Source organism: Triturus cristatus, chromosome 7, assembly GCF_964204655.1.
Source record: "Triturus cristatus chromosome 7, aTriCri1.1, whole genome shotgun sequence".
In the NCBI taxonomy this organism is placed as follows: domain Eukaryota; kingdom Metazoa; phylum Chordata; class Amphibia; order Caudata; family Salamandridae; genus Triturus; species Triturus cristatus.
Genome location: NC_140590.1, coordinates 605,686,509 through 605,707,781, shown reverse-complemented (window position 1 = coordinate 605,707,781; position 21,273 = coordinate 605,686,509). Strand labels below are relative to the sequence as shown.

The 21,273-nt window shown below is 44.5% G+C and overlaps 1 protein-coding gene across 1 annotated transcript in view; it reads right to left on the bottom strand.

Annotated features, from left to right (window-relative positions):
- The window catches only part of ANKFN1 (ankyrin repeat and fibronectin type III domain containing 1), a 1,480,122-nt gene that overhangs the window by 1,323,857 nt on the left and 134,992 nt on the right, over positions 1 to 21,273 (bottom strand). The window lies entirely within an intron of this gene.

Genomic DNA, 21,273 nt, shown 5'->3' with positions numbered 1-21,273 from the left:
ACCTCTTAAAACGCGCCACAGGGTGTGTTTGCACATGCCACCTCAGGCCCCGTCCCCTCACTTCTCCACTGTGTAAACACGCCCTGTGGCCGTTTTAAGTTGGGAGATTAAGTCCCCTTGAATCCTGAGGGTCCCTAGGGTCCAACTAGACCACTAGGTACCTCCAGTAAGCGCCACAGAGCTGCGTTGCAGAGAGATGTAAAAAGGGGCACGGCCTAGACCACCTCTCTGCAACGCAGCACAGTGGCGTTTACTGGAAGCACCTGGTGGGCTAGTTGGCCCCCAGGGTCCCTCTGGATTGAAGGGGAATTATTTCCCCAACTTAAAACGCGCCACAGGGCTTGTTTGCACATGTTAACTCAGGCCCCGTCCCCTCCCTTCACCACTGTGTAAACACGCCCTGTGGCCGTTTTTAGTTGGGAGATTAAGTTCATTTGAATCCTGAGGGTCCCTAGGGTCCAACTAGCCCACTAGGTACCTCCAGTAAGCACCACAGAGCTGCGTTGCAGAGAGGTGTAAAAAGTGGCACAGCCTGGACCACCTCTCTGCAACGCAGCTCAGTGGCGCTTACTGGAAGCACCTGGTGGGCTAGTTAGCCCCCAGGGGCCCTCAGGATTGAAGGGGAATTATTTCCCCAACTTAAAACGCGCCATAGGGCGTGTTTGCACACGTCACCTCAGGCCCCATCCCCTCCCTTCCCCACTGTGTAAACACGCCCTGTGGCCGTTTTTTAAGTTGGGAGATTAAGTCCCCTTGAATCCTGAGGATCCCTAGGGGCAAAATAGCCCACTAGGTACGTCCAGTAAGCGCCATTGCAGAGAGGTGTAAAAAGGGGTACGCCCTGCACCACCTCTCTGCAACGCAGAGCAGTGGCGCTTACTGGAAGCACCTGGTGGGCTAGTTGGCCCCCAGGGTCCCTCAGGATTGAAAGGGAATTATTTTCCCAACTTAAAACGCGCCACAGGGCGTGTTTGCACATGTCACCTCAGGCCCCATCCCCTCCCTTTACCACTGTGTAAATGTGCCCTGTGGCCGTTCTAAGTTGAGAGATTAAGTCCCCTTGAATCCTAAGGGTCCCTAGGGTCAAGCTAGCCCACTAGGTACCTCCAGTAAGCGCCACAGAGCTGCGTTGCATAGAGGTGTAAAAAGGGGCATGGCCTCAGAACACCTGTCTGCAACGCAGCTCCCTGGTGCATACTGGAGATACCTGTTGGGCTAGTTGGCCCTCAGGGACCCTCAGTATTGAAGGGGAAATAATTCCCCAACTTACAACTGGCCAGGGGGGGCGTTTGCAGAGTGCTGCAAGGAGGGGGCGTGGCCTCCGGCGCGATGCCGGTCTTTTATTTTTTTTATTTTTTTAAGAAGGAGGGCTGTGTGGCCCCCCTTCTTTTTCTAATTTACTGGCCCTGGAGACCCCATCCCCCAGGGCCTGCACCCTAATTTTTTTTGTTGAAAAAAATAAATTTGTCCCTCTCAAGGCCTTAATTGGCCCCGGGGACCCAAACCCCCGGGTCAAGACCTTCTTTTTTTTTAAATTCTTTAGGAGGGGGATGCGTTGCCCCCCTCCTCAGGCCACTTATGGCCCCGGGGACCCCATCCCCCGGGGCCGGCCTTTGTTTTTTATTATTTAAAAAAAATATATATTTATAGAAACACCTAGGACATGCTGGACAAACCGTATGTACCTATCACCATGACGATTTGCGTGATATTCATTAAAAGGCGACTATGCATAGAAATAATCCACATGGAATGTATTTACACCGCTAGTGAAGCTCTGACGTGTCTGACGCCCTACCGTGCCTAATCTCGGCACCCCCGCCGGTGGGTACTCTCCAAGTAGACACCCCTGTCGTTTATTTATACAAACATGGGTAGCTATTGACAGGCACATTTAATATACACGCACACCAAGCCATTCAAAGGGTAATCGACAAAAATTCGACCAAACTATGCAATAAATCCCCCTCACGGTTAATAAAACACACATCCACCGCCGGATGTGTAATACTTTTTATTTTACTCTCTGGAAAGGAGACGAATCTCACAGCGTGGTCCTGGCTGAGCCCAATGCTATGTTACACCCACCAGTGCCCGCTGAGTGCCTCACACCTCTGTGTTGTATTCCACCAGCTAGTGCGTATGCTATGACACTCTCTAGCCCATGTGCACTGTAACACCACCCCGTGAATATGTCATGTCACACTTCCTTCGCACGGGTTATATTGCCCCATCTAACGTGCCTTCCTCGATGCCTATGTTATAACACACAGCGCTATGCCATACATATTACAATCTGGGATCCATATCTTTGTCACAGTGCATATGCAACGTTACACTCCCCAGCACATATTTTATATTACAACTTTAGAGACTAGTTAGGTTACACAACACTGCCCTGTGCATATTACACTCCAAGGCGCATATCGCATAGCACGCGCTAGTGCCTGTGCTATCTCGCGCTCTCCAATGAATCTGTCATTGCGCGCAATGTATTGCATATTATATTTCACGCCCCGGTTATCTTATATCACACTTTTTGGTGCATAGTTTATACCATATACTATATCTAGTTTTCATTTTTAATCGTGCTCTCAGGACTATGTTCTATAAAACACTGCGTCCACCTACCCTTTTCACAGCATTACATTTGCGATGGGGGGTGAAGGGTCAGGGGGTGTTTCTGCCAAGTGAGCCCGTTGTCACAGTCACAAACGTCCTCTTCTTCCTGAATAAAAGTGAGATTATGCTGCATACTTGTTCATATTTTAAGTAGTTTGCACAGACACACATTTTAAAAACAATAAAGTTCCTAATACCCACCTTCTCTGAACAGTTAGCTTGCTGCCCCATCCACCTCCTCCCTATCCTCTGTTGTCTGAATCCATGGACTAGCCTCCTCCCTCCTGCCATGCATGGTCTGATGTGCTGCTGCTGGAGCGGGTTATGCAAAATTTTTGTATACCCATCCCATTTTGCATGTTGTTTTATTAATTAGATGAATTAATTAATCATAATCGTACTAATGGTTTGGAGTGATGTGGAAATAACTAATCAACCTTATTAATGACCGAAATACACGTGGGATTTGCATCTGCATGGCATAATTAATGACGTGAACTAAATTTCGTACGCATATTAATGATAGATAATTAGAACATTGCATGATATATGTCGTTTTGGTGATGAAATTGTGATTCGTGCTTTATTTAGTAAGTATTAACCGCATTGAGTGTTGCTTTTGGCTAGATAAATACACACACATATGGGTATTAGCGAGGGAATAACATTTAATTAGTCATTTCTATGTATTAATTACGTTTTTGTGTTTCTTTGCTTAAGTTGACTATTCTGGCCTATCAAATGATGGCTGCTTTTGGTGCCTAACCCAACTGCCGACGCTGAACCAGGCTTGGGTGAAGTGCGCCTGCGCTAAAAGATGAGCAAAAATGGCCCTGTCTTGCCCCCAGGCAAGCTGTACTTATCAAGGCCACTGGGAAATGTGCCAGCGCTACAGACAAAAGGCTGTATTAAAGAACCGGAACCAGCAAGTATGCTGACAACATGGACTAAACCTTATGGGAACGGAGAGGTTGACCCCTGATCAGCCAATCAGAACAGTTTAAAACTCAATATTGTTACATTTTGCTATTGAAATTATTATAAAACCCATAGAATAGAGAGATTGGAGGGTCGCTCCTTCGATTTCCTGATGATATGCTGACGAAGAGGACGGTGACAGTGCAGGACAGCTGTTAGCCTGAATCTTTGACGGACTGAATTAATGCCCAAAATCCAGATGAACTTAACCTGCTAAATTGATGGGCATAGATTTGAGAGATTGCCAGATTTGACATAAAGGACTACTTTAGCCAGAATAGGTAAATATGAATGGCAACTTGATCAAATGAATGATTTAATCTGCAATATTAATGTAAATTTGGATTTGAACATCTACAGAAATGAGTTGGGTTGTTTATTCATTGAAATGTGTTAATGAAAAGGTTAATTAGAGTATTAGAAATTCACTTAAATCTACAACTAACAGATCCATCCCGGTCATGAGGGGAATACCAAATGTAGAATCTAGGGCCTAATGAGTATAAGAAGGGTTTGTAGGTTTGTTGCTCTTTAGGGTAAAGTGGTATCTTCCTCCCTCATTATCCAGCACTTGGAAGGATAATCGCCTCTCGTACGGACTGATGGTGAGTGTGTGTTGGTGTTATCGGCCCCACCAGCGAATGTATGGATAGTGTGTGTGTGTGAGATCTTTTGGTCCGCAACGGTAGGGAGGGATTTTGCACTCAGCGCTGGAGCACTGCCACTGCCCTCCATTTAGCATGATGTACCAGTCCACTCCTCCTGCCCTCCATTGCCCAATTCTATGACCCATCATTGACCTCCTGCTTAGCCTCTGTGCTTAGCTTGCTGCCCCTATTCTCCTTCCCCCTGCCCTCCGATGTCTTTGTGCATGCCCCTGCTCCATCCTTTTTGCCAACCATGTTCCATGGACCTGCCACTCCTATCTACTCTGAGTGTTCTGTTGAGCTGCCACTCCCCTCCCACCTGCCTAGCATTGTCAGATGACTGTAACCTGTCCCTGCCACCTCCACCCTGCATGTCCACATGCCATGCCCCTATCCCCTTCCTCCTGTCCTCCATGGTCCGTTTTACTGCCACACCCTTCTGCCCTCCCTGGTCTGTTGTGCTGCAACTGCTCCTCTTGCCTGCCCGTGCGGTCTGTTGTGAGGCCCCTTCCCCTGAACTCTCTTGTCTGTGCCCAGGTCCTGACCATCCCTTCTATCCTCCATGGTCCTTTGTGCATGCCCCTGCACCCTCCTTCTTGCCCATCATAGCCATTGTGCTGCCACTAACCCTCCCGCTTGCCATGCATGGTCTTCTGTGCTGCCATGGCCCCTCCCACCTTCCCTGTGTGGTCAGCTAGCTGCCCCTGACCCCCTCCCACCTTCCCTCCATGGTCTGTGTGTAAGCCATCATAGTCTCATTGTTGCTCTCCATGGTGTGTTTTGTTTCTAGTGCCCAACCTGCCTGACCTCCATGGTCATCTTGCTGCTCCTGCCTTGCCCCCTTGCCCCCAGCCCTCTGTTTCCATGTGCAGACCCCTATTCCCTCCCTCCTGGCTTGTCTGTTCCATTGTAATGCCCCTGATCCGTCCCTCCTGCCCTTTATGGTCTGTTATGCTGGAGCTTTCTCTCCTGTCTGCCCATTATGGTCAGCTAGCTACCATTGCCTCTTTCCCCTCTGTTCTCTGTTGTCCATGTGCATGGTCCTGTCCCCTCCCTATTGCTTTCTATGGATTGTTGTGCTGCACTCCTCTCCCGCATGCGCTGTGTGGTGTATTGTGCTGCTGCAAACCCTGATGCCTGCCCTGTAGGGTCAGTTTGGTGCACCTCTCCATGTCCCTCCTGTCCTCAGTTATCCGAGTCCATGTCCCTACCCCAATTCCTCCTGCCTACCATGATCCAATGTACCATACTTGCGAACATTTTGAACTTGGTAAGAGGGAGATTTTGAAAAAAAACTGGGGTATTGAATTTCCTCTTTGAGTTACATTGAAAAAGAGGAGATTGTAGACAGGAGAGAGATCAAATAAAGCCCATTTGAGCTTAAAAACATTGGACGTTTCCTGGCTGAAACGGGTCTGTTGGCATGTATGGTTGTACTACCACTGCCTCTTCCTTCTGCCCACATCTTGCCACAGCTTCTCTTGCCAGTCCTGTATTGTTGGTTTGTTGCCCCTGCCCCCCTTTTCAGTGCCCTCCATAGTCTGTTGTGCTGCCACTGCCCTTCCTGCCTGCCCAGTGTGGTCAAATTGTTGCATCTGCACTCTTCTACCTGCCTTCAATTTTCCAGAGTCCGTGCCCCTGGCCTCTGCCTCTCAACAGTATCCCAATGAACAACTAGATTGCTAAATTCTATATTTATTACAAAAGTGTGGAATGCCTGACGTCATCTTGATGTAATCAAAACTGTAATACCTAGAGTATTTCCTTTAGAAATTAAATATATGAGAGGGTCTTATTTGCATCGAAATTATGGTTAGTGCTCTAAAAAACTAAAATGAGGACATATTTTCTGAGTTTTCAAATAGCGACAAAGAACTTTTACATTATTTGTATTCTTTATGTTTTTTTATCCAGTTGACCACTTGATTAAATGTTGCACTTAGGGGAGAGGATGTGGTGTTACTTCCAGAACTGCAGACTTTGCAACTGGGGAACCAGGTTGAAGTTTCTGCTTCAGCTCGACATTCCGTGATTCTGGTCAAATCACTTAGTCTCCCCATGTCTACAACCAAAATGTGGATGTCCCCGTTCGACAGAGCCGTGGTCTCACTGCAAGTACCCTGCAAGTACCCATTATCTATTGACTGCTTATTGTCACTGTTGGCGCCTCGCTGACATTGTTTACTCAGCGCCTTCTGCTGCTTCTGCGAGCTGGCTGACACTGCATCGACATGCCTGACCTCAAGATGGCGGCGGTGACGGCGATGCAGAGAGTTCCCAAGCGTAATTAGCTTCACTAGTTTAACCTGCGCTATTTACGCTAAGTCTACCAAGGAGATGGTTATCTACAAACTGCCAGCGCGACCCTGGTTCAAGCCCAGTTCAAGTCACGGTCCGGTCTGAGTCTGGCTGGTCTCTCCCAGACAGCAGGGTGCAATCATCTGAGTTTGATCTCCATTGGTCCCTGTCCTGGTCCCATGAAGCTCTGATGCAATCTAGGGGTGGGGATTCACGGAGGGAAGGAGTCGTGCATCAAACTCGGCCACGCTAAGCCCTGTGCGCTCCGTGGGTGTTTCTGCGGAGGGTAAGTTTGGGCCACTAAGCTGGGAGCGACTTTGGTCCTTTAGCTGCGTGTATTTGCCCACCTTGTTATAACTCTTGATGCCAATGTGACTTTGCCACACGGCCTTTTGGCGGTTAATCCTCCCACACCTCGGTGTTTGGTCGGCAGGCTGCAAAAGTTGTGGCCATTTGGTCTGCTGTATCTTCGCAAACCATGCAATCTTCATAAAGTCCATGCAGCCATCCTCTCTTTCCAAGCACGGCGCTATTGGTAGCCACTAGTCAATATTGCGAGCCGAGTGTAAAAACCAGCTAATTATCCAATTGTTACCACGACCTCCAAATTGGCTGATCGCGAATCTAAGCTGGTTCACAAGAGAAACAAAGGTGACCCTTCACAGTCAGACTCACCTATCAAAATGAAACCAGATATCAATAGTACTTTGGAGCTAATTCTGAAAAAGCTGGCTGATGTCCATGAGTTGGCCAAGTCGACCAAACAAACCACTGATACTATACAACTGGAGATAACGGCCATCAGAGCAGACATGAATGCTGTGAATAACAGACTTTCCGTTGCTGAACAGAGGATCAGTGATGTTGAGGACATCGTTTCCAAGTCAAGTAAAGAGACAAAAGCCCTGTCGAATATGTCCTCTATGCTTTTAAGACAGACGGCCGAGTTGGAAGACCGTAATCGTAGGGGCAACATCCGAATTCTTGGTGTTCCGGAGGGTTCAGAGGATCCTCTGGGCTCCTGTTTAGCCTTTCTGGAGGACTGGATTCCTAAGTTCACTGGCATAACATTTGATCAGCCTTTTGAACTGGACAGAGCACACAGAATCCCCTCATTCAAATCCTCATCTCGGCAGGGGGTCCGCCCAATCATTTGTAAACCTCTGCGTTTCCGTCAAGTAGAAGCAATACTTGGCTACGCCAGGAAAAATCACCATCTCATCTGGAAGGGTAACAAAATCATCTTTACCCAAGACTTTTCGAAGCCTACTGTGGATACTCGTAAGGGGTTCCTAAGTCTAAGAGACAAAATGAGGTCAAGGGGTATCCTGTTCTCCTTTGTCGGTCCTGCTAGGTTCAAGATCACCGAGGGGGAGGAAACACCTCTTTTTCAATGACCCCGGAGCCCTTGCGTCCTATCTAGAAGGCCCCCCTACTCAGGACATGGACTCATCACAACTTTTGGCCAGCAAGAGAAAATCCTCACCAGGCCCGGTGTAGCGCATGTACTGATTCCTACGCTCCTCTTGTCATTGCCCTGTTCAATGGTTCCGGTGCGTCGTATTGGCTCATTTGGTATTTGTGTCCTGTGGATTGTACAGATCAGTGTTGGGTACTGGGAAGGTATCTTTGTGTATATGTTCTGACCATGTTGTTTCCCCTGGGGTGTGGGTGGACGCTTCTGTCGTCGCACCCCCCACATGCTAAGTTTTGAGGTAGGGGTGGGGTGGGAGGGTGTGGGGGGGATTGGGTTGAGAGCGCCCACGTTTCTATAACCATTTTTATGGTTCTCACAGTTGCTTCCTCATTTGCTCTCCTTCTACTTTTCTGCCTTCTCTTTTCTTTCCTCTTCTCCTTCTGCTTGTCTCTTCTCTCTATCTGGCGTCTCCTACTCTCTGGACATGTCAAGTGGCCTATGTACCGTATGCTATGTTCGGGATGGGATTGTCCGGCTTCCAGGTGTATAATACAGTTGCGGATGTATGTTTATTCTGACGTCCACATTGGGCCTGCTCTGTGGTCTTTAAAATTTTCGCATTTGTCCCTATGTCACGACCCATATTTGTTGAGTTCACCATCTAGAAACATTCCTCATGACCATTGACAAACAAGGTGTCCTTTCGAACGATTTGAAGATAGTCTCTCTAAATGTCAAAGGCCTTAACCACCCTGTGAAAAGACGTAAGGTCTTAGAGTACTTAGCCAAAACCAAAAGTGACATAGTGCTGCTACAGGAGACTAAACTTTCCGAAGTAGACAATAATCTTGTTAAAGGTAACTGGATTTCGCAATTGGCATGTTCACAGGCAGTTAAGAAGAAACGAGGGGTCATAACCTTGATCTCGAGATCTGCTAATATCACGCTAGAATCCTCCCAACACGACGATGAAGGTCGCTTTTTGCTCACTCACTTGAGGAGAGGCGAAGACGTAATACATGTGATCAATATTTATGGGCCCAACACGGATGACCCCACCTTTTGGTCTAGCGTCTCTGACAAGCTAGATAGTATTCCTCGGGAGGATTTAATAATAATGGCAGGGGACTTCAATCTTCCCCTGGACCCGATAATTGACAGACAGTCCAATTGCCACTACCAACCTACGAGCTCACACGCTGAGCTCGCCACTATTTGTTCTAAATTTAACCTCAAAGACCCCTGGAGACTCCAACACCCAGACTCAAGGGATTACACTTTTTATTCGGCCCCTCACAATTCATACACTAGGATTGATTATATCCTTGTCTCTGGGGCATACACCAGCCTCATTGAGTCCTCTGATATTAGTCCAAGATTGATTTCTGATCATTCTTGCATCTCTCTTTCCTTAACCGGAAGCCATAGGGAACAAACTCCCAAACGGTGGCGGTTTAACAATGATGTCTTATCGGACCCTGAAGATAAAAAGAAGATTGCGGAGGCCATTTCAGAATACCTTGGCCACAACAAGGTGTCTGATACTAATATAAACACACACTGGGACGCATTGAAGGCCACTATACGGGGGCTAATCATTGCGATAAAAACAAAAATAAATAAACGTTTGAACCAGGGACTACTCCAATTAGAACGGGAAATTAGATTCTTAGAGACTGCCCATATTGCCTCCTTAAATGATTCTTCTCTACTATTGACTCTGACACAGAAGAAGTATGAATACAATAAGATATTGAGTGAACGAGCGGGGGTGTGGATTAATAAATTTAAAGCGTTGAATCTTTGTGCGGCCATCAAGGCAGGGAAACTTTTAGCTTCATATCTTAAACATAGACAAAATCAACACGTTATCTCTTCAATCAAGGACGCTAATAACCTAACCCACACAACACACAAGGCCATTCTCAATACTTTTAAACAATTCTATCAGGACCTATACTCAAATAATCAGATTTTTGACACTGAGAAGTGCTCTGCTTTCCTCCGTGATCTTAATTTGCCACAACTCTCAGACGACGACTCTGCCATGCTAGGTATGGAAATCAACAGCTCGGAAATAGATAAGATGGTCATGTCCTTGAAAGAAAACAAAGCCCCAGGACCGGACGGCTTTACGGCATCCTTCTATAAGTCTTTCTTAACCCAATTAGGCCCTGCTATGAAACAGGTTTTTAACCATATTGCTGACACTGGACACACACCTGACTCCATGACTGAAGCTAACATTGTAGTTATCCCCAAGGAGGGGAAGGACCCTGTTCTCCCAAAAAATTATAGGCCCATCTCGCTTATAAATGTTGACTGCAAAATATACGCCAAAATTCTCGCGGTCAGACTCAATTTGGTCCTTCATAAATTAATAAGCAATTCCCAGGTGGGGTTCCTCAGTAACCGGTTATCTAATGATAACACACGACTGTTATGCCATGTATTAGAAAACGCTGCAACCAAAGCTGTACCCTCGATTGCCATTACATTAGATGCCGAGAAGGCCTTCGACAGAGTCTCTTGGTCGTTCTTGGAACGTTGCCTGCATTCCTTTAGCTTGGGTAAGGACTTTATTAAAATGGTTATGTCACTTTACCTAAAACCGACTGGACGTATAGCTGTCAATGGGGCTCTTTCGGAATCCTTCCCCCTATATCAGGGTACCAGACAGGGATGCCCTCTATCTCCATCACTTTTCCTCCTGGCGCTGGAACCCCTTCTTCAGGCTATCAAACTCAACGTGGATATTGCGGGTGTGGATATCAATGGTGTACGTGTCAAACTGGCAGCGTATGCGGATGACATTTTGATAGTTACAGAGCGTCCAGATTCCTCCATTACTGCCCTAATGGAGATGATTGCAGAGTATTCTCTGCACTCTGGGTACAAACTCAACAGAGATAAATCGGAAGTTAAACCACTAAACGTGTTTTGTACTAGCGAAATACTGGGGGACTCTGGGTTAACATGGCAGTCGAGTTTTATTAAGTACTTGGGGATTGAATTTGGTAATAATATTATGGACACCCTGTATCAAAATGAAAAGGTACTCCTACAGAAAATTAAGACACTCTTGGATGCCTGGTCCCCTAAATTCATCACGTGGTGGGGGAGAATTGAAACTATGAAGATGATGGTTACTCCTTTAGTTAATTATCTCATAAGTATGCTACCATTGCTACTGACTGACTCCTTTCACCATAAATTAGATACTCTTTTAACATCCTTTCTATGGCGTGGTAAAAAAGCCAGAATCAGCATTCGAAAATTGAGGCTTGATAAGACAATGGGCGGCGTTAACCTGGCTGACTTTCGTCTCTACCAATATGCCTTTCTGGCGAGGCAGGGCCTGCTTTGGGTCTCTCCTCCTGATCACTATATACCAGTATGGCTGGAAGTGGAGGGGGCTCTCCTCCAGAACATACGTCCTCTGTCAGTTCTCACGGCTAACCGCCTTGTCGCCACCCACTCCAGATCCATCTTTAAGAATACTAAATTGGCTCTCTTAAAAATAGATAGGTCCATGGATGTTGGTATGAAGGGCTCCAATATGGAATCACTTTGGCTAAACTCCAAGTTCCTTTATAATGGTAAGCCTTTACTCCTTGACTCTTGGTGTAAAAGAGGTATATTTTTTCCCCACCAATTGGTTAATGATGCATACCCTTTGACGTTCAGTGAACTTCAATCTCGTTTCCACTTGGCTGATATCGAATTCTATAATTTCCTGAAAGTGAGGACTGCCATTACGAAATCCGGATTGTCTCCTAGCTCCCCATCGCTACCCAAGTTTGTAGCAAAACTTAATAGGCTTGGTCATCAAGTCTCCCAAATTTATCAACTTCTGCGCCCAAAATCCTCCAAACTTAACTCTAAGGTGGTAGATTACTGGAAGGGGCTCTCTGATAATCGGCTAACCGAATATTCTTGGCCCTAGCTATGGAGATCAGTTACACGTCATAAGATTTCCCCAGTCCTCTCCCAAACGAAATTTTGGCTATTACACAAAGCCTTTTGGACACCGGCTAGGCTGTTCTCCATGGGGATCCTGGAAGATGATGTGTGTTGGAATTGTAAGCAAGACAAAGGGAATTTGGCTCACCTTATTCTACACTGCCCTGTTGTGAAACCCTTCTGGGATAAGGTCTATTTGTTTTTGTCTAATTTATTTAACTGTATTCTCCCTAGGTCCCTACCGTCCGTGGTAACTGCTTTTTTACAGGTGGTCTTGCAGTCGGAGGGGGATCGTGCTCTCCTTGATCTACTGTTGATTTCTGCAGTTAAAATGATACTCACCAATTGGAAGGATACTAGTAAGGTCTCTTACAAGTGTTGGATGAACTGGGTCATACACCTCAGGGGAGCAGACAATATTGTTTTACAACATTCACCTTGGAAATCCTCCACGAGGAACATATGGTCTACACTGGACGATTATTTTGCTTCTCATAAGCCGTCATGACTTCACTTTCTGGAAGAAAATTCCCATGTGGTCGTCACATCCACGGTCACTGACATGGTCGGATATTTGTTGCTGTATTATGTTATATTATTAAGAGGCTTGAGGCGCTAGATAACTCTCTCTTCTCTTTTCTCTCCCCCCTTTCTGTCTCTCCTTTCACTTTCTTCCCTTTATTCTTTCTTCCTCTCTTTCTTCGGGAGTTGGGGACTAAGGGGCGACTTCATTGTCAAGGGGTTCGTCTAATGATGGCATTTGTCTGCTGATCAGGTGAAGCATCGTCATATGTACTTTGGGGCTTTTGGCCCTGACACCAGCTCCTGTTCTGTTTTTGCATAAAATTTTTCAATAACGATATTTTGAAATATGAAAGTGCATGTTTCAGTCTGCATGTCAGAATCTTTTAATGAAATAGAAGAGGAATTGAGAAGTCAAAATGTGCCCTAATTTTTCTTTCTACAGCACTAATCATAATTTCTATGGCAAAATGAACCCACTCATTTTGTTCCTTTGTAAATTAAATGTTTTAAGTGTTACCCCTTTATTCCAATGTGCCATACTTTTGTCATAAGTAAGACTGTTAGCACTCTAGTTGTTCGTTAGAACACTCTGGGACATTCTGTCATTGGGCTATACTTGGGCTACATCTGGGTGATATTTGGGCTACATTTGGGCTCTTTTGTCTCTGGTGGCCATCTTGGGAGATTTATTTGTTATGAAGTTTCCTAATTTTCTGCAGTCTCCTCAGTAGGAAATACTTTCAGATTTTTACTTTGGTTCCATTAAGAAGGCATTCAGATGTGTCCCACATTTGCTATAAATTCTGAATTTTAGCACTCTAGTTGCTCATTAGATCACTGTAGTAAAGCTACTGCTCACCAGGGAAGTCTGCTGCTGCTATTCAAAGTGCATGTTTCAGTCTGCATGTCAGAATTTTTTTATGAAATAGAAGAGGATTTGGGAAGTCAAAATGTGCCCTAATTTTTCTTTCTACAGCACTAATCATAATTTCTATGGCAAAATGAACCCCCTCATTTTGTTCCTTTGTAAATTAAATGTTTTAAGTGTTACCACTTTATTCCAATCAAGATGGCTTCAGGTGTGCCATACTTTTGTCATAAGTAAGACTGTTAGCGCTCTAGTTGTTCGTTAGAACACTCTGGGACATTCTGTCATTGGGCTATACTTGGGCTACATCTGGGTGATATTTGGGCTACATTTGGGCTCTTTTGTCTCTGGTGGCCATTTTGGGAGACTTATTTGTCATGATGTTTCCTAATTTCCTCATTTACTACAGTCTCCTCAGTAGGAAATACTTTCAGTTTTTTACTTTGATTCCATCAAGAAGGCATTCAGATGTGTCACACATTTGCCATAAATTCAGAATGTTAGCACTCTAGTTGCCTATTAGATCACTGTAGTAAAGCTACTGCTCACCAGGGAAGTCTGCTGCTGGTATTGAAAGTGCATGTTTCAGTCTGCATGTCAGAATGTTTTAATGAAATAGAAGAGGATTTGAGAAGTCACTCAAAATGTGCCCACATTTTTCTTTCTGCAGCACTAATCATACTTTCTATGGCAAAATGAACCCCCTCATTTTGTTCCTTTTTAAATTAAATGTTTTAAGAGTTACCACTTTATGCCAACCAAGATGGCTTCAGGTGTGCTATACGTTTGTCATAAGTAGGACTGTTAGCGCTCTAGTTGTTCTTTAGAACACTCTGGGAAGCTGCAGTAGAACACAAAGGAATCAACTGAAAGTCTCTGCCCTTGTTGGATGTACATGTTTTACTGAGAATGTCAGACTTCATTCTCACATGACTGAGAAAGATAATGTGAATTTACAGAAAATATGCTCTCAGTTTAGCTTATAGATCACCTTCCAAACCTCTGTGGGAAAAGCATGAGAAAATAGTTTTCTCTCAAACATGATTAATGATATCACAGCAGAAGGCTTTTTCACGTGGTAAAATCACCTTAGAACACACCACAATTCCTAAAATGAGTATGGTACCATCAACAAATGATTTATAATGTAACTAAAGTCTTAAAACCTTCTATTAACTGCAATGCTTTTTAATGAGGTGCTATCATGGATATTGGTCCCAAGATGGCTGCCAACACTTCTTGGATGAAGTGCTGACAGCCAATCAGATCTCACGATGAGATGTGTGGTTAGGCTCCGCCCAGATATATATGTGATTTTACTTTTGATCTTCTCAGGAACTACTGAACGGATTTACACCATATATGCAAAAGGCACATGCCTGACCTGAGGACTACCTCTTTTGCCAAATTTCAAGTAATTCTGTTCAACCGTTCGGGCTGTACCTTTGACTAAATGTCCTATGGGAAAATGCATGGGGAAAACGCGTTTTGGGACCCCCCTTTTTTCTCGGCCCCCGCTTGACGAATCACCTCGAGACTTTCAGGGTAGGAGCTGAGTGGAGCGCCCCATTAGTTTTGAAAATTTCACGAAGATAAGTCAACCGGCGCCAAAGTTATTCAAAATAGAATTTTCAGATTTCCTATGGGAACTCGGTCCTAACTATAACTATCTACTGGCGACCGCCAGTAGATAATATACTAAAATATATACAAGAGGTCTTGAATGCTCAACCTAAAAACAGCCCATCCGACCATTACACAAACAGCCAAAACAACAGCCCCCAGTCAGATCAGCCCTTGTGCACTGCCAGATTGCCCTATAGGTCAGTCCAACCCTACTTGTACCTGCTTCTTGGCTCAAAAGCTTACAGTCTGGACAACACCCCGCTCATATCCAGTCTGATACATGTTCATAAGATATTTATATGTAATAAATAGGGGTTAATTTTGGAGTTAAAGCTGTGCACAGATTCTTCATGAGACTTCCAGGAATGCAACTTCACACTCCCCCTGCCCACTTCATTTAAAATGGCCACTCAGAAGTAGAAACATCTTTAAGTGCACAATGTGCATTCAATTTAAAATGCATCTACTGCTGGCTTCTGTTCATACAGAGACATTTGCACCATCTGTAGAATGGTCGAATGGCCAGTTCGAACCTTGGTGTAAAGGACATTGAGACAAAATGGCGAAAATAAAAATACACTTATCTAGCCTTTCTAATCTTCCAGAGGCCAATTCAGGTCAGTAGTTCATACATCTGTTTAATGTAACCTATCCGAGGTCACCACTTACAAAATTGGCTTCTGTCTGTATCAGATGATATGTGATGTCTTGTTACGTAAGTTATTATTCAATGCAAGGAACTAACTTATATAAGCTACATGTCAGTATGTTATGTCACATTTGTCTGACATGAGGATTTTACTCCAAGGACACTGGATGTCCAGCAGTTGCTAATAAATCATGTTAGGTCATTGTTGAGGTCCCGGGCAGACAGGGGCTGTAATTTATTTTGCATAAAGCGCCCTTGAAATATTGCAACCCTATTGCGCTCTTACAGACAGGGGTGTACCTTAGTCAGTGAGCTTCATAGAGGGGTAAATCTCAAATTTTCCAATGATGAGTTGACCAAGGTTTTGGATGCACTGTCCTCGTGAGTAACAGGGCAAGCACTGACTTATATTAAGTGGACCTCTGTCTAGAGTGGCACAGTGGGGGAAAAAGGATGGCTTGGAATCCTGGTTAGACTAGTGCTTCCTAAACTGTGGGCTAAGACCACTGGTGGGCCATGAGACAATTTTTGGTTGGTCACGAAAGTCAAAGCAATAAATAAATATGCTTTTAAAATCCGTATTAACTAGTCACCTTTGTTGCGCTTCAAAGACAGAGGTCAAATATCAGACTAAAGAGGCATATCAGCAACAACCGGCGTTAATTATCGCTCAGCGCTCTTAGCGTGAGGATAATTATCGCTGGGTAACGTGGATTTTTATCACTGAGATACCGTGCTATTAGCAACGCTTATCTCCTCAGCGATAAAAATCCTCACGCTAACTGCCTAACGTGAGATTATCGCTGGAAACCCAGCGATAATCTCACGTAGTGTGGCGTTAGCTTGCTGATAGGGACTCACAAACTTAGCTATGATATCCACCTTCCATAGGATGTCATGGCTAAGTCAGTCCTGAAGCAGGGGTAAGGAAAGTAGCGATAACAAGGGTTATCGCTACTTTTCCTTCCACTACGCTCCATTGCGTGGGGCTTGATGATACGAGAAATTTCGCTTAGTCAGGTTAGGTCAGGAACGCCCACTTTGCATCTCATTAGAGATGCAAATCTGGGCGTTCGGAATCCCCATGCTAAAGCAAGGTTTCACGCGTTAGCGTGGCCTTGCTAATTAAGCGATAAAATTATCGCCGCTTTTCGGCCGAAAGCGGCCGCAAAAGTGGCGATAATTTGTTATCGCCAGCTTGTAAATGTGCTCCTAAGTCTTTTGCTGCTTTTACTTTTTAACATGAGGACTGGTGTTTAGAAACGTCTCTCACTTTGCAGTCAGAGAAAGTAAAATAAAGTAAATGATGTGACATGCTTGATGAGGTACATAAAGTGAGAAAGAAAAGTTGTTGGATGTCATTTTTTCCACAACGCATAACAAAGTAATGTGAATATCTGTGAATGAACTGTACACATTCAGCAGTTAGGAAGGCAAAAAATAGGCACTTTTTTTTGTAATTATGAATTGTGATGGAAACAAAGATTTTAACAGGATCAGAACAAATCAAGATATTTTACCCGGTGATACAGAAATAAATATTCACTTTAAACCTTTTTCCACACATTAGCATTTGTAGGCAATGCAGTTTTAGCAGTAAAACTATGTCTGTGCAAATTTAGTGAGCATTTCAATGGAATATGTGATGTCTGTAAATGGCAATGTTCTACCACATTATGCTTTAGTTAGTTAAAAAAATTCTCTGTCTCATATCCATTAAGGTTAGGTGGGTCATGAAAGGATGTTGTGCTAAATAGAGGGTTGTTGGTCCAAAAAGATTGGTAACCACTGGACTTTGCAAACATTCATCCAATCACCTTTTTGGGTGTTTGCTTACCAGTAGTTTACATGGAAGCCTGAGACAGGTGCATCTGTCTACACCTACTATTGCCAATACTTGTGAAATAAAAAAGTAATACATTTGCACCTATTCAAGAAGTAGTTCCTCATGTGTACTACTTGTTGGGGAAACTGGCCCCTACATATATTTAGGATCCTGATTAAAAAAATGAACACATTAAAACCTCTTAGTGAAATGAGAATGATATAAAAAACACACAGACGTAGCAGAGCCGACTCAGGGCCCCCAGACACAACTACCAAAACCAAGAATTCATTTGATGTGTACCACACCCAAACACAACTGCTGAATCCACACCCTTCACGTCCAACCTGGTTCTGGTAGTATTCCCTTAGAACTCATGGTAATGATTACATACAACATAATGCCTTGGAGTCCCTGCTATTGGATCACTTATTTTAAATGTATTTTCACTGCATACACTCTTCTTTGTCTCAGCTCCAAGAACCCTCAATAGTATAGTTGTGAAATTTGTGCATGTGGGCATGGTTCTATATTTCATGTCCTCAACTTTTACAAATCATTTTATCAAGTGACTGATGGCCCAATGTACTAAGCCAGAGTCCCAAATATGGGATGACATGCAGGCTAATGAGTAGGGTGAGCTGGGCCAGAGCTAACCCGTAGGTCTAGCTTGGCTCAAAAAGTCTCTGTATGAGCCGATCTATGAGAAATTTGGCATATATACAGCACAACAAACAAAATGTAAAAATATGATACAATCTCTTCAAAATTCAAAAAAGCATATTTCTGTAACATGCAGAAATGTTTCACCTTAGTACATTAGAGTATATAACTGCATGGATAAACATTTATTAAATGTGGTAGTTTTTTAAAACATTTATGGCTCTCACCCCTATGACACTGCCATTAGTGAACAAAGAGACAGGTCAGTGGTCATATAAACAATAAACATTGCCTAGATTCCTATTATAGATAGAGAAACTTTACAGTTCATTAGAATAAAATATAAGAGGTCCTACAGATCACATCCTGGACTCAATTATTTAAAATTGCTCTGATACATGATAATAAATAAGGTTTTGTGAAATAAAATATTTGCCCAGGATTACACAATTTGGACAAGCAGGGCAGCTGGTACTGATTCAAGGTTATCTGGCTGCACATTTTGAAATTCAGCCACCAGATGGGTATCTCTTTCTCTCTCTCTCTCTCTTTCTCTCTCTCTCTCTGTCTCTCTCTCTCTCTCTCTCTCTCTTTCTCTCTCTCCTACTCTCTCCTTCTCTCTCCCATTTACATCAAAGGTCACTATTCTTTCTTTCATTCTTGGCAAGAAAACCAACACAGAGATAGCAGACCCAACTCACGACCCCCAAGACCCAACTACCAATAATGCCTATGCTTCACCCCTTCTGACGCTTTGTCCCTGCTTACATTGCCTGATGATGTGGGCTGTTGGATAAAAAATGTGCACGCGATGTCTCCTCAATCCCCACTCCACAATGTGAGTTAATTAGGGACACCACCCTCTGTAAGTGACGGATGGGTGGCCTTTCCATCCTCTGCTGCATTTTTAGGTGTGGGGGAGGGCTGTAAAATGGATTTGAAAGAGCAAAAGGCAGGGCATAGTTTTCTTTAAAGAGCATTGTCCTCCTTTTCCCGCCCTGACACCGATTATACAGGTCTGTATGAAGGAAGGCACGTAGAGAAAGAGAGTGCAGAGTATTCTTTAATCAATTATGCCCTCCATTTCTCTCCCTGCCTTCCATATCATAGGCTCCCTGGCTGTAGCAGAGTATAGGAGGCTGGTGAGTCATACAAAGCTTGACTTAAAAGTCATGGATTACTTTGAAAGATCAGTGATGTGGTTTGAGCCAGATCCAGGTATTCACTGACCAACCCACCAATAATGTTGATTAATAGTAAGGGGCTGATTATGAGCATTGGTGGTGCAAGATAGGGCGGTAAACCACTGCCGTGCCCCTGCACCGCCGAGACTCGCTGCCGCCTGCCCGCAAGAATACAACTTTAAAGTGGTCTGACAGGTGGGTGGCATGGTGATCCCATGGCACTGTCTCTTTCAAAGGTGGCAGCACTGCCATTGGACTGCACAACAAGGTTCCTCAACGGCATGGACTTAAAAGTCCATGTTGTGCAGGAACTGGTGTGCATGCACACAGGGGGGCATCCACATGTGGTGGAGGCACAGGAGCCACTGTAGAACCCCCTTTGTTAACTCAACACCCCAGTGTACATGGAGGGGGACCCTCCATGACACCGCCGGTGGAGACGAAACACATAATATGCTTTGAGGGACTGCGGTGGTCCTTTCAAGCATATTGCGGCCTCTGGCCGCCATGCAACTCCCAGGGAACCGTGGTCCCCTGGCGGCATCTGCAGTCCCAGGGTGGTTCAATCGCCTAGCTAATAATAGGGAGGTTGGACCATCCGGGCATCAGTGGCTGGATTGCCACCGCCACACCCCCGCAACTCTGGTGGTCCTCGGACAGCCAGATTCGTAATCAGGGCCATAGTGTGACATTTAGGGTCACTTATCGAGACCTAAGAAGTGAGCTGTGAAATTGACATATCAGCTTAAGACCAAAAGGGAAGAATTGCTAATAGATTAGCTTCTGTTTCAAGATCTGAAAATTAGTGCAGTCATCAAACCCCTAGAGTAGCAAAAAGTCAACAGTTTTACAGGCTTCTTAATATATACTCAGAGAGAACCTGCCCTCTGCTCTTCTCCCCATGAAAATATTATCCCCACTCTTTAGACTAAATAGCATTCTTTGAGACTCCCCACATCATTCAAGGACTGATTGTTCCTGATATGTTAATTCAGGGAGCGATTTCCAAGCAGGTGTATTTTAGAATCTATTCCAGTGACTTCCAGGAATGGGTTTGTATGGTGGCCCTGGCCCTGGCTGAGTGAGTTAATTGAACATCTTAGCCTCACCAAAAGTATCATTTTTAAATAGGTCTGAAGAGAAAGGATGAATATGCCTTTTGAACAATTTATGATGTTGTATACTTTTGTAGATTATTCCCCTTAGTTCTAAATAATGTAGTATCCAGATAAGGAAGAAGATTAGATAAGCTTCACCTGAATGTGGCCAGTTTCCACAAGCACATCCAAATGTGGTTGTCTACTAATGATTAATATCAGAATGTGCTGATGCTCAAAGTCTACTGTGCGTAACATTGGGCAGACACATTTTAAAGGAGTTTATTTACACAAAGAGAATCATGCAGTCGTCCCCTTGCTTCAAACTGTGTCTATAAGTTGTGAGCAGTGACTGTGCAGCAGACACTACATATGGTCAGCCCTTATAGAGAGGTCCATTGCCCCAAACATTATAATTTCCCTTCCACAGTATGATCTATTGAATTTGGACAGGAAGAATATAATCACTCACTGCTCCTACACCTTATGGTGGCTAGGATTCTGAACTCTTTTTAAGCAGTGCTTTTTTGAACGGGTGGTTGCAGGTAGAGCCCACTGGCACTCTTTTTTGGGAACCAGTACTCATTTTTCCTCATCAGACTTTGATCCGGAGTAAGAGACAGAAAAACACTCAACGGGGATGACAGACAAAAACACAGTTGAGAAAACCATAATAAAGGCAGAAACAATGGACAAAAATGAAGCTACAAGAGTGAAAGCATCTTTATCATCTGGTGGTGGCTGAAAGAGGCATGGTTTCCCTTGTCTCCCTTGGGTGCTCACCTGTAACTGCTGCGAGGACATCTCTCTCCCGCTGCCTGCTGTTCCTGCGGCCGGGCTTGGCTCCGCCTCCCCTGTCAGCAACGAGGGACCGGCCGGGCTTGGCTCCGCCGGCCCCGTAACACTACAAC